We start from the raw sequence: 13,795 nt of genomic DNA on the forward strand, positions 1-13,795 counted from the left end.
TGAGCAGTCTGGTTGTCCTGGAAGCACTGGCTGGGGAGGCAAAAGGCAGCAGCTTCTACAAATGCCGACGAAAGAGGATGCTTGCTGCTTTTTGGACCAGTGGGGTAGCAGCGGAAGTGGTGAGAGGTCACTGAATTCCAGACATGAAGATAGGATTTGTGACAAATTGTATTGTGGCACAGAGGGATTTGGTAGGGACAGGGACTTGCAGAGGACATAATGTCCGCAGGTCCAGTTAAGGCCAGAACGTCCAGGAAAGGCCCAGATAAGAAGCTGAGGATATAGGACTATGGTTTTGTTCATGCATCTTAGAATTAAGGTAACTTGATTTGCATAAGGGGGCATTTTCTGAAGAGAATTGTCACACCTCATTTGCATTCTGCCTGATTATTTTAGGTCACCTTTAGCTCAGAGCTCTGCCCCAACTCTGCTTGCTGATGAACACAGAAGATTCTTATGGTTTACGTTAGACAAGAAATCCCAGCAAAGGTGGGGCAGGGAGAATTGTTCTAATCTTTCAGAGTCTATTTAAAATAGTGGAACATAGTGAGAAAAACGACAGCTTCTTAAAGAAACAAATATTCTTACCTTGTGAGATGCACTTACTCTTTAAAGAAATCTTTTTTATTTAATTGAAATTTTCACTGTAACTTAAAAAAAATCATTGGTCTTCAAAGTTTGTTCTTCAGGAATCCATTTGCTTATCATGTAATTTATGACTGTATAAGAAATTTGAAAGTAGTTTTGCTTGTGGCTTCTACTGTTAAACCAGCAAGTTTGAAATTGGTGTTGGGAAAGAACTTGAAATGGAATAGCTTACTGGAAACGTCAGTTTGTGTCCTTTTCTTCCCTGGTTGCTTTTTAGTTTGATTTTCAGAACGTGCCTCATTTCCTTCAGCTGAGATACAACTCATGAGAATCTAATTGTTACTTACTTTTTCTTTGTTTACTGATGAATACGCTGTATGCTTATTATGTACTTACTTTTGAAAAACAGTTTTATAGAGGTATCATATGTATACAATAAGATGCATCCGTTTTAAGTATAGAGTTTAGAGTTTTGCCAATCCATATATAGACCATTTCCATCATTTTAAAAGGTACACACTTGCATCTTTGTCTTCAGCTCATCCCGGCCTCAGGCAACCACTAATCTGCTTTTAGTCACAGTAGATTACACTTGCCTTTTCTGGAACTTCATATAGATAGGATCAAACAATATGCACTCTTTTGTGTCTGGCTTACTTGCCTCAGACAGTGTCCTTCCTTGAAGTTCATTTATGTTGTTGCTTGTATGGAGATTTTATTTGTTTTATTGCTGAATAGTATTTTGTAGTATGGACTTAACACAATTCACTTGTTCATGGACATTGGGGTTGTTCAGGTTTGGGGCAGTCTTACTGTAAACATACACTGTCATTTCTCTTTGGTACGCGCCTGAGGGAGGAATTGCTGCCTCTCCTATGATAGGTGCACGCACATTACTATTATGTCATCTTCGTGAATTGACCCCTTTATCATTATGAGAAGTCCTTTATCTTGGCAACATGTTATTCTGATGTCAGCTTTGCCTAATATTGATATAATCACTCCAGCTTTTTTGATAGTAGTGTTTGTGTGGTACATCTCTAACTCTAACTCTGACTTTTTATTAGACTGTTTAGACCATTTACAATTAGGTAATTTAAGTCTCAAATCCTCATATTTGTTTCCTTGTTGCTTTTTTCTTCTTTTCCTGTCTTCTTTTAAATTGCATATATCCCAGCATGTTATGTCGTTATCACTGGTAGCTTATCAGCTATACCTCATCATTTCAATTATTTATTTATTTATTTTGGTGTTCCCAGGCACCTTGGCTTCCCTGAACTCCTGGTGCCTTCGTCTCAGCAAGACCACCATGGTCTCTCCCAGCATCACATTTCAGAAAGTACCTCCAGGCCAAGCGCTGGCCCATCATGGGGCCCTCCTAGATTATTTACCTTCTTTCAGGGACCTAGCCCTTTCTGTATCTGAAAACAGTTTTTTTGTGTGTATATTTTGTTGAGTTTTCTGGTTGTTATGTTGAGAGGTTAAGTCTGGCCCTCGTTAGCATTTCATGCCCTGAAGTATTTTTTTATTTTTGAAATGAAATATGTGGCTCTTGGTGGGAAAACGAGTTAAAAAATATGTGAAACTGCAACTACCTGTAAAACCTTAGACATCTAACCCCATTGTTACAGCGTCACATAGTAATACAAAGATGATCAGTTTCCAGCTTACCCATAGCAGCACAGGTAAATCTAAGAAGTAGAAGCTGTGAAAAGTCTGTATGGTACGGTTTGAATGATGACGACAGTAGTTATCAAGGCCTTATGTGCTCAGTGCTTTACCTACAGATCTTATTTAGTCCTCAGAATAACACCATGTGGAGGTCACTGAAAGCCACATTTTATAGGTGAGAAGACCAGCACTCAGAGGTGCAGTGACTTGCCCAGCGTCTTGCAAAAGGTGAGCTGGAATTGACCTTGCAGAGTTGGGATCTGCCACACTCCAGAGCTCAAGCTCTTAATCACTATGCAGAACTGACAAATTAGGAGGTTTTTTCTTTACCACATGGACGAAATATCTTCTGGGGCAACAGTAGAGTTCATGTTAACTAGTGCTGGAACACCCACGCGTGAAGTGGTTAGTTTCTTCTTGAAATAGCTACTTGTTCCCTGAACAAAACAGGATGATTGATTCCCCATAAGAAATGGTTCTGTGGAAACCCTCACTGTCTCCATTTTTTCCCTCTTCCCACTGACCCTTCTTTTCACTCTTCCTTTCCTTTATCTTCTCTCCCTTCTTTACCTGTAAAAATAGCACTAAGAGCAATAGCAAAGAAGAATCAAATCAAAACCAATCATGCGTATGCATCCCTATGTCCACTGCAGCATTATTTAGACTAGCCAGCATATGGAAGGAACCTAAGTTTCCATTGATAGACGATTGGATAAAGATGTGGTACATATATACAGTGGAATATTACTCAGCCATAAAAAAGAATGAAATCTTGCCATTTGTGACAACGTGGTTGGACCTAGAGTGTATTAAGTGAAATAGATAGGTAGAAAAAGACAAATACCTCATGATTTCGCTTATATGTGGAATCCAAAAAACAAAACAAACCAATAAAAAACAAAGTGGGAAAGTGGAAGCAGGGTGATGAATTTAGAGGTTCCTGCTGTCATCCCGGAAGTTGCTGATGGTGGCAGGGTCGGGGCAGTGGAAATGCAAGAAGGGAGTGGGTTGGGATGTATTCTGGAGGTAGAACCTAACAGGGTGACTAATGAACAGGGAGAGTAAGAAAAGAAAACTAGAGGAGAACTTAAGTGCCATTTTTTTGGAGGGGCAATAGTATATTTTCTATAATTTGGGGGAATAGATAACATTCTATTAATAAGTATATTTCCTTAAATTATTCACGACTATGGAAGGAATTAGTGTATAAAAAGATTAAATGATATGACAAAATGACGTGGCAGTATGATGGAAATGAGCATGTTCTAATTCCTAGTACTGTAAAGCTTTTGCGAGGCTCTCCACCTCTGGCTGGTCATGTGCCTTTTGGTGTCGTGCATCCTTGTCTGTGCCCAGCCACTCCTACAGGTCACCTCACCTGATCCCATTGCTCTGCCTCAAGCCTTGGTGAGCCACCTGTTGCAGTCTTGTGGCCCATTTGCCTAAAAAACACTTATAGTGTCAAAACAAATCTACAACCTTCCTAATCATCTCCTCTCTTCACCAGAAAACCCCAAACTTAGAAACCAAAACACGTGTTTGCACATGCTCACACACAAACCCCAATTTAGCTTCTTTCCTCTCTTTCCTATTGATGTTAATAATGCCACTGTCATCCATGCCCCTCAAGACCCCAGATTGTGACACCTGTTGATTCCTTGTCACACATACCCAGTCATTTCCATCTCCACCACCACCACCTTAGTTCGTACCTAAGATTGTCCCCAGTCCAGACATAGGATTGGATTATAGCCTGAGCCACACATTTTTAGGAGTGGCTACCCAATTTTTATTTTCCTTCTGTAGTCCCTTTTCTAACTGTGATGAAGTCATTTGAAAACACTGTTTTATTATGTCATATGTGTGTTCTAAATTTGTCCTAACCCCCACTGCAGGATAAAGTTCTACTTGTTGCTGTCATTTAAGTCACCAAAACTGGCCTCAGTCTTTTTTTTTTGGTTACCTTATACCTCCGTCTGGATTGCCTTCTGGCCTATGTGTTTCTCAAAGGACCACCCATTCACAGATTAGTTTAACTATAAACAGTCCATTTTCTGATGTTCCTGCTGCACATATGTGGCATTCATTTGGCATTTACTGTGGAAAATGTAATATTACCAGGTGCCTCATTAGTACTGTTTAACTAGAGTACAAATTCCTTGAGACCAAAGGTAACCTCTGATACTATTTCCTCTCAGTGACTCTAAAGGTCAGTATTTTACACATCAGAATAATTGACTATTTTGGGAGGTTGAGTTTCTGTTTTTAGCATGAAATCCTTTTCAGTTGCCATTACCATAAAACTCTTATTTGTCGCATTTCGTGTAAAGAGTATATTTGTATGCTGTGTGATTATTTTCTCAGTATGATGACAGCCTACCAGCGGTGAAGTGGTGGCCCACCAATTGTACACCCAGTGTCCCCTCCATCACCTTTGCCATGGCTTGTAGGTGTCTGTGCACTCTTAGGATAGGTGATAGCATACGCATGTATGAAATAAGGGGACCAGTTTGGCAGCATTTTTGAGTAGACAGGTCAGGGGACAGCAGCTGTGCAGTTGTCTCCCCACGCCTTGCACAAAGAGTGGAAGGAGCATTCACTGATAATGCCAGTGTTGCTTCCATGGCAACATCCCCACTTCTGGGAAATGGCATGAGGCCCTGAGTGTAACTGCCTTTAAAAAATTTAACCATATAACTTTTGAAAATACCTGTCACTTAACTGACAAATTACTAGAGTCAGCTAATTATAAGTCGAAATGAATTCGGGCAATGTAATCATAGAAACCATCTCATTGCCCTAGTAAGTAGTCCTTAGACGGTCATTAAATTTCAAATTAAAATATGAAAAGTAGCTCCGAGCACAAGTTGCTTGAGGTTCCACAGCAGTGGGCTGTGGGCCTTCTCGCCCCAGTGGGTTAGCAGTTGGCAAACTCACCACCTGGTATTCTCGCTTTCATGGTTCTATTCATTTGAATCTCAAAGGCTTTTGATAACATCTTCATATTCTAATAGAAATATTCAGGGGGTGGCAGTAGGCAGACACTGTTATTTCATTGGGATCAGCATTTAAGTACCTATTTTAGGTTGGCTTAGGGAATGGGCCGAGGATGCGAAGGGCCATCTGGGGACAGATGTGGTGGCAGATGAGTGTCATATTGCACAGGGCCATGAGGAAGCAGGTGGGGTGTTTGCTTAGGTCCTGCTGTATTTAGGAGAAAGAGCCCCAGCTCTGAACTTCTCAGACCTGGGGGTGAGAGCTGAGGCTTAGTATTTTATAAAACAATTGCCCACTTGTATTAAAAACTATTCCCCAACAGGCTTTTTGGCATTTTGAACCATTCAGCAAACACTAAGTATTGTGTAACTGATAAATACCGGGTATTGGCATTCTTTTACATGGATCCTTAGCCTGCTGGATGATGCCCAACTCTCCTAGCACCTTCAAGCATATTATGTAATAAAGCATCCCTTTTACCTCTTTCCTGTAGGATCGTGCTCTGTCCAGATTTGAAGTTTCATTCTTTCCTTATCTCAACTGAAATTTTTCACCTCTGAGCACTTGTCCCTCCTTTCTCTGTGGACTTTCTAGTCTATGAGTCTCTCCATGGGCAGCCTGAACTTGACTTCTTCCTGAAACCATCTGTGACTATATCGCATGCCATACTGATCTTCCCCTTAGTAAATTTATCAAATGTTTATTGAGCCAGTTAAATCCTGGCCATTGTGCTAGGGACTACAGAGAATAATACACAAGAGCAGGCCATTTCCCTCACGGTGCCCGTGAATAAACAGTTGCTACTTACTGACATAGGAAGAGGTAGGTGCAGCCTTTGCTGACATGATGCCAGCTGTCTCTTCTAAACATCGGCCTCACGTCTATAGTCGAATGCCAGAGGTATTTCCATGAATGCCAGGAACATGACAAGGAACCAAGAATGGACACATGGATCACCCAGTGATGTGGCCCAGTACCTGAGAGGCAGAGAGCTGGATGGGCTCCTTGGGCAGCAGTACTGACTAGCAAACCCCAGTACAGAAAGGCCCTAGAGCAGTGGTCCCCAACCTTTTTGGCACCAGGGACTGGTGCTCCTATGAGAATCTAATGACTGATGATGTGAGGTGGAGCTGAGCCGGTGATGCTGGTGCTGGGGAGCAGCTGCAAATACAGATGAAGCTTTGCTCTCTAGCCCGCCTCTCACCTCCTGCTGTGTGGTGTGGTTCCTAAGAGGCTACCGACCAGTACTGGTCTGTGACTCGGGGATTGGGGACCCCAGACATTTGTGAGCCAGAGACCCATAACCCAGCATAAAAATGGCAAAGTCTATGGAAAAACAGGCCATTAAAAAGGAAAAACAAATCGAACCAAACTTAGGAAAAGATTTTCAACTTTATTTACAAATAAGAGAAATGCAAATTAAAGTTACTCGCAAATATTATATTTTTTTATCTTTCAAATTCGCAAAAGATCCAAAACTTTAATAACACACTTTTGATGTGGCTGTGGGTTTGAACAGCCACGCTGATCCATTGCTGGTGGGAGTACACACGAGTACCACTCCAGTGGAGCTGACTGGCCAGGTCTAGTAAAATAATAGAATGCTTATCTTACCTTTGACTTCAGAGTTCCACTCTGAGGAATGTGGCCTATGAATATGCATGAATGCATGAGAAATAATGTGTGGAAAGGGTTATTTATTGCAACAATTTTGTAAAAGCAAAATAACTGTGACATCCTAAATGTTCATCATTAGGGAACAAAGTCATGAAAATTATGATATTTCATATGATGGGATACCATGCAGCTGTAGAAGCAACCACATAGTGTATGGCTAGCATAGGAAGCGTCCAAGGTGTAGCGTTAGGGAAAAAAGTCTGATGCAGGCAGTGTGATGCTGGAAAGTGAGAGTTCATATGTGTGCCTGCCTTTGCGTTGTGTTAGAAGGTAACCACGCGCTTGTAACAAAGAAACCCAAAATGTCAGAGGCTGTACGCATAGAAGTTTCTTCTCATTCAGTAATAGTGCAGGGCAGGCATTTCAGGTTAGTGGCAGGCCTCCCTCCAAGCTAAGTTCTTACCTTGTTGTGGCACTGGTGTCCCTTAAGATGTACAGCCCTCTATATCTAGCTGGGTGAAAGAGGATAAAGAAGTCACACTGGCCCAAAAGTGACACGTGCCATTTTTCTAAAAAGATAAAGGAACCAGTAACAGTGGTTCCCTGGAGGGCGACGTTGGTGATGCCCTGCTGGGAAGATGAGGGACAGGAATGGGAAGGAAACTTTACTTTATAGTTTTTAATATATTTTTAAAACTTTGAACCGTTTTGTCCATTCATGAAATAAAAATAGATGGTTGCAAAAGAGTGGGATAATGCCTTGAAAGTGGTAAGAGCTCAGAGCTGTGGGAGCATAGAAGAGGGACAGCTCCATCTAGCCTGGGGTAGGGCTTAGCCAAGGTTTACTGCATTCTGTGGTGCTTAGTTGACATCCAGAAGGTGGAGTGGGTGCTCACCAGGTAAAGTCTGGAGGGGGTGGGTAGTTATGAGAAAGAGGGTGGAAAAGTGGGTGGAGGAGAATTGCCAGGTGGTTGGTGAGAAGGGCGTGGATGCTGAGAAAAGAGGCGTTTGTTTTAGTTAGAGAGAGGGGGCACTGTGAAGGTGAGGAGGGCTCCTGGCATGTTGAGCAACAAGCGCTAACATCCAGCTGTGCTGGGCAGCCTAGAGTGCCTGCTGTGCTTTAGTGCTGGGAGGCTGTGGGGCAGAGCAGTGCAGGTGAAGGAAGCTGGGTCTTACCCAACATTCTGTGTCACTTCAATGAGAAGTTCAAAAGCAGGGAAATATCTTGATCAGATCTGGGGCAGAAGCATGCAGGATGAATTGGAAAGGAGACTGGATGAGTGGTGGGGAGCCAAGTGACATTGCTTATGTGGTGATATATGAAAGTATAATGCATCTCTCCCTTACAAAGAGAATCTGCCACTCAACTAATGCAGTGAAGTATAATCTTTTATGTCTGTCTGTCACTACCCCTAATCAGAATATTATCGCTTTGAGAACCTCTTTGTTTTACACTTATAGTATCATGCTATAAGTGCTTATTGGTTGGTTCTCTTTTGTTTTAAATAAACTTATTGAAATATATATAGAGAAAAGTGCTCAAATCCTAAGTGCATGGCCTCATGAGTGATCACGAAGTGAATACATGTGTATTAATTGGTTGACTCTTACTCTATTTCTTTCTTGTTAAAATTGTGGTTAGATTCAGAATGTTCAACTCCCCACCTCCCCATTTTGCCCTAGCCATGGTTAATCTGTGGTGTATCCTCATACCCTAATTTATGTAATGCCAGTGTTAATCATTGTTCTTAAATCCTTGGGAAATATAAATCAGGTGGCTTATTGGAATAATATTTGTATTTGAGATTTACTCATGGTGCACGTGTCAGTAGTTTATTCCTTTACATTGTTGAGTAGCATTCCATTGTATGAATATATCAGTTTATCCATTTGCCTGTTGAAGAACATTTGAGTTGTTTCTAGTTTTTGGATATTGTATATAAAGCTACTATAAATATCTGTGTTCAGATTTTTGGATGAGTTGTCAGGATTAGTCACCCCGGCCAGCACAGTAACTCCCTTCTCTGCCTGTCGCTTCAGAGGCAGAGGAGTCTAAAACATTGTGTATGCGCCTCAGCAAATGAGAGTTCTGGTCACCAACATTTGGTGTTGTCAATCTTTTTAACTCTGTTATTCAAGTAGTTGTGATTTGATTCACACTTGGATGATGACCAACAGTGTTGAGCCCATTTCATATACTTATTGACCATTCAGATTTCTTCCTTTGTGAAGTGTTCAAATTTTTTGCCCATTCTTCTATTGGATGACTTTCTTTTAAACATTGATTTGTAACAGGTTTTTGTTGTTGTTATTGTTGTTTGTTTTTTTATGTATATAAATTGGATACAAGGCCTTTTCAGATTGAAGTTTTTAATATTTTATCCCAGTGTGTAGCAGGTCTGTTTCTTAACAGTGTCTTTTGATGAGCATAAGTTCTAAATTTTGATAAGATCTAATTTATCATTTCTTTCTGTACCCTGCCTAACAAGTCTTCTGAATAAGTATTTTCTGCCTAGGTATTGCATATATTTTCTAGAAGCTTTATGATTTTACCTTTTAATTTAGTTCTATGATCAGTCTTAATTCTTTATAAGTTGTGAGGTAAGGGTTGTCTTTTTTTTTTTTTAATTCAAAAATATGGATATAAGTTTTTCAAGCACCACTTGTTGAAAAGACTTCTTTTCCCAATAAATTGCTTTGGCGCTTTTGCTGAAAACAAATTGACCATATAAGTGTAGGTATATTTCTGGATCTTCTGTTCTATTGATCTAGTTTTTGCCAGTGCCACACTGTTTGATTACTGTGGCTATATAAAAGTCTTGAAATGGGGTAGTATAAGTCTTTGAATTTTTTTTCTTTGTTAAGGTGTTTTGGGTATTCTAGAGTTTTTGCATTTCCATATATGTTTTAGAATCAGCCTGTCAGTTTCTTTAAAAAGCCTGCAGGGATTACGATTGTGATTGCATTGAATCTGATGATCAATTTAGGAAGAATTAACATCTAAGCAATACTGAGTCTTCTAGTTCATAAATTCATTATATCTTTTTAGTTATTTAGATCTTTAACTTCTCTCAGTAATATTTTGTAGTTTTCAGCATAGTAGTCTTGCACGTCCCTTATTTATTTATTCCTAAGTATCGATCATTTTTTTGATGTTATTGCAACTGAACTTGTTTTAAAATTCCATTTTAAAATTGCGTGATATGAGCCTATCAGAACATCATTGATTTTTATCTCATAACTTTGTATCTTGTAGCTTTGCTAAATTTACTTATATTTTCTAGTAGTTACTTTGCAGAAAGGATTTGTTATCCAGCTTGTTCTATGAATAAGCTGTTTTAATTCTTTCTTTCCATTTCGAATCACTTTTACTTCATTTTTCTACCTTATTACACTGTCTAAAACCCCTTACATATTACTGAGTAGAAAGAGTGAGATTAGACATTCTATTCTTTTCTAACCTGAAATGCTTTGTACTTTCTTATCTCACAGCACAGAGAGGTCGTATTGACATTCTATATGAAATGCAGCTTCTTCTTTTCTATCTCAACATTTTTTAAAAGTTCTTTATATCATTTACCATAAATTACACTTATTTTGTTTACTTTGTTTTCTGTCCCTTACACCAACCCATAAGCCCCTCATAAAAAAACAACAACAAACTGTCTTCACCATTGCATCCCCAGTGTATAGCTCAGGGGCTCTTAGTAAATGCTCAGTAAATGCTTTGTCGAATCAGTCTGTCTATATTGGTGGGAACTTTTAGGAGTTAACACAGTCTATCCTCCTTCCCAGTATTTGAATCTCTCCAGCAACACCTAGTATTATTTCCTGCAAGATTTTTTTCATATTTCTCTTTTCACTTTTTAAATTTTTTAAGGGGTAAAATTTCAAAATTTCTCATAGATACCACTTATATCTAATACTTTCAGAAGTTCTCATTGACATTTTATAAAAAGTACAGTTCTTTCTACTAATTTTTGCAAAATATTGCGGTAGAAAATTGAGATAGTTTGTATTTCTTGGATGTTATATACACTTAAAAGTTAATCAATATTCATGCAATTTGCAGTGGTTCAGATATGGGAACGAGGGTGAACACATCCACAATTATAAATATGTTGGATCAGCATTTCTGATTCTTTAAAATCTGGAGAATTTGCACTGATGAAATGATCCTGTTAGGCAAATTATTTCCTAATTTTTGTCCTTTAGCTTTTATTCTGAGAAATTTGTTTTCTTAATGTAATTTAAACCTCATGAAGGTAAATTGCTTTTGGTCTGGAACACAGTGATCTAAAATTAATCCAAAAGGCAAAATATCTTCTTGCTGCTCCATTGTAATAGCTGCTCTGATAGAAAATAAAGCTTCAGTTCATGTGAACACACAAAGAAAATAATGGTTTTTGCCCCCTGTAGTATGTTACGATAGTTCTTTGGCTCATCCTACACGTTGACAATGGCCATTTCATTAAAGAAGTAGATGAAAACATTTTAAGGTGGCTGTTCATTCATTTCAGCTCTCTTCTTCATCCTCCTCATTTCTCCTCCCTCCCTTTCTCTCTCTTCCCTCCCATTTTCCCAACTTTTTATTTTCTCTTACTTTCCCTCCTCTTCCCTCCTCACCTTCTTTCTTCTTTCCTTTGTTCTTCTGACCTCCTTCTATGTCCTAGTCAGTGTTCTTATTCCTGCAAATGTAGTAGAGCATAAGACATGTAGTTTGTCCATATGCAGCTTACAATGCAGTGGGGAGGTAGATAGTGAAGAGGTAAACATATGCATGTCATAAGTGCTGTAAACAGTGTGTGTGTGTGTGTGTGTGTGTGAGAGAGAGAGAGAGAGAGAGAGAGAGAGAGAGAGAGAGAGAGAGAGAGAGAGAGATATGAACGGATGAGAGAGAGAGAATGCAAACAAATGAAAATTACAGAAGGCCTCTAAGGAGAAGGACATTTGAGCTGAGCTTTAAAGGTCCATGAGATCCAGGGAGAGAGTGTTTTAGAAATGGGGATAGCAAATTAGAAACCCTGAGAACAGATCGAATTTGGTGTGAGAGAAACTAGAAGATAGACACTTGGCCTAAGTGAAATTAGCTTGGGAGAGAATGCCGTAAGATGACGCTGGAGAAGCAAGTAGAGGGACTAGATTCCAGAGGCTGTGATGGAACATGATGAACAGTTTCAGTTTGATTCCAAGTGCAGTCAAAAGCCAGTGGCCCGTGTGTAGTATAGTAGTTTCTGTTGTCATTTAGACACTTAAAGAACATCTTTAGTATGATAAAAATACATAAGTTCAAATTCTTGTCTCAGTTTTCTCTTCCGAAAAAGAGATACAGAAAGCCAAAACTGACAGAATTGAAAAAAGATGAACAAATCTACAATTAGCAAAGGGAGATTTCAGCAGTCCTCTGTCGATAACGAATAGAATAGAATAAGTAGACAGACATTCAGTAAAGATTTAGAGTATGGACTTGAGCAACCCGGTTAACCAGCTTGACTTAAACATTCACCTAGATGGACCAAATTTTGGGCGGCAACCAAGCTTCAATAAATTTAAGAGCACTGAAATCATACTAGATATGTTCTCTGACTACAACAGAATTAAATAGAAATCAATATCAGAAAAATACCTGAAAAAAAAACCCCCAAATATCTGGAAATTGAACCACTTATTTCTGAATGACTTATGGGTTAAAGAAGAAATGACAAGGAAAATGTGAAATTACTTCGGAAAGAACAAGAACAAAAAGGTAGTCATTGCTTTTATTTAAAATAAAAATATTAATATGCAAATATTAAGGTAGAGATTCGCATCTTCAACTCTTCCTACTCGTCTGCTTCTTGAATTTCCTAATTACGTCATATGTCAGCCTTACCTCAGTTCCTCAGTGAGATGGGTGTGGCTGTGTTCTTGCTGCTGGTCGGCACCCAACCCTGGTTAGTCTGGCCTTGCCAACTTAACTAAGTAGTCCTACCACTTTTCTTTTAGTTCCAGTGAAAGACCATTTCAAAGGTCGTGTTCCTGGAACTATGGAGGGGAATTTATGGAGCAGTAATAGGCAAGTTCAAGTTACATAATTCTTACGCTAACTTTAATTAAAATCTTGTCAAAGCTGCTTTTTCTCAGTCCTGCCTGGGGAATTCTGGTCTTCCTTCTCCCTACATTTTAGATTTTTTGTGAGCCGTTCTTTAGTTCCCTTCTGCGACTTCTCTTTCTTCTAGCAATCCTTTAATTATTTTGACTTTTTAATTGTTTTTGACTTTTTATAATCTTCCAGTATCTGCTGTCTGATATCAGCTTGTCCTTCTCAACTTCATTTATTCATTCAGGCTTGACCACATGTTGGGCATTAAACTAGGCGCTACGTTTGCAAATGGCGTGGGAGACTTATAGATCAGATAATTGGAGTGTGCTAGGTAACTTTGACAGAAGTATGTTGGAAGTGTTGTGTAAAGAAACATTCATCCAACAAATATTTATTGGCCTCCTGTTATGTACCAGGCACTGTGCAATGGAGGTGGTATTCTAGGCATACAATACTGATTTTTTAAAGGTGTAAAGGTGAGGCGTGGAGTTGTGAAGGAGTGAAGAATGATTTGGGGATGGGGATGGGCCCTGGCATGAGGTATTTGGTGGGCACTGTATTAAGTGGTGAGAGGAAAGGCTAGAAAGGCTGTGACAGTCCTTATGACTTCTTTGGAAGTTTAGTCCTGTTTCTGTGGTCATTGTATTTATTAGCTCCATGGTGACTCTTACCAACACTTCCGTACTACCTGAATCTCTTATTTCTTTGCTTATCCTTCTGCTCGCGATAGTGGCCAGTGGCTCAAGTGGTGGTGACAGCAGCACTGGTTATCATGCATTTTTAAAAAGTGGGAGGGGGGTTGCTAATAGAGAAAGAACCCCAAACTAAGAAGCCAGGTAT

At 39.4% G+C, this 13,795-nt stretch overlaps 1 protein-coding gene across 2 annotated transcripts in view; it reads left to right on the forward strand.

Annotated features, from left to right (window-relative positions):
* GRK3 (G protein-coupled receptor kinase 3) overlaps positions 1–13,795 on the forward strand; it is a 120,649-nt gene that overhangs the window by 32,321 nt on the left and 74,533 nt on the right. The gene's annotated exons all lie outside the window — the stretch shown is intronic.

Source organism: Pteropus medius, unplaced genomic scaffold (genome assembly GCF_902729225.1).
Source record: "Pteropus medius unplaced genomic scaffold, Ma_sr-lr_union100, whole genome shotgun sequence".
Lineage (NCBI taxonomy): Eukaryota > Metazoa > Chordata > Mammalia > Chiroptera > Pteropodidae > Pteropus > Pteropus medius.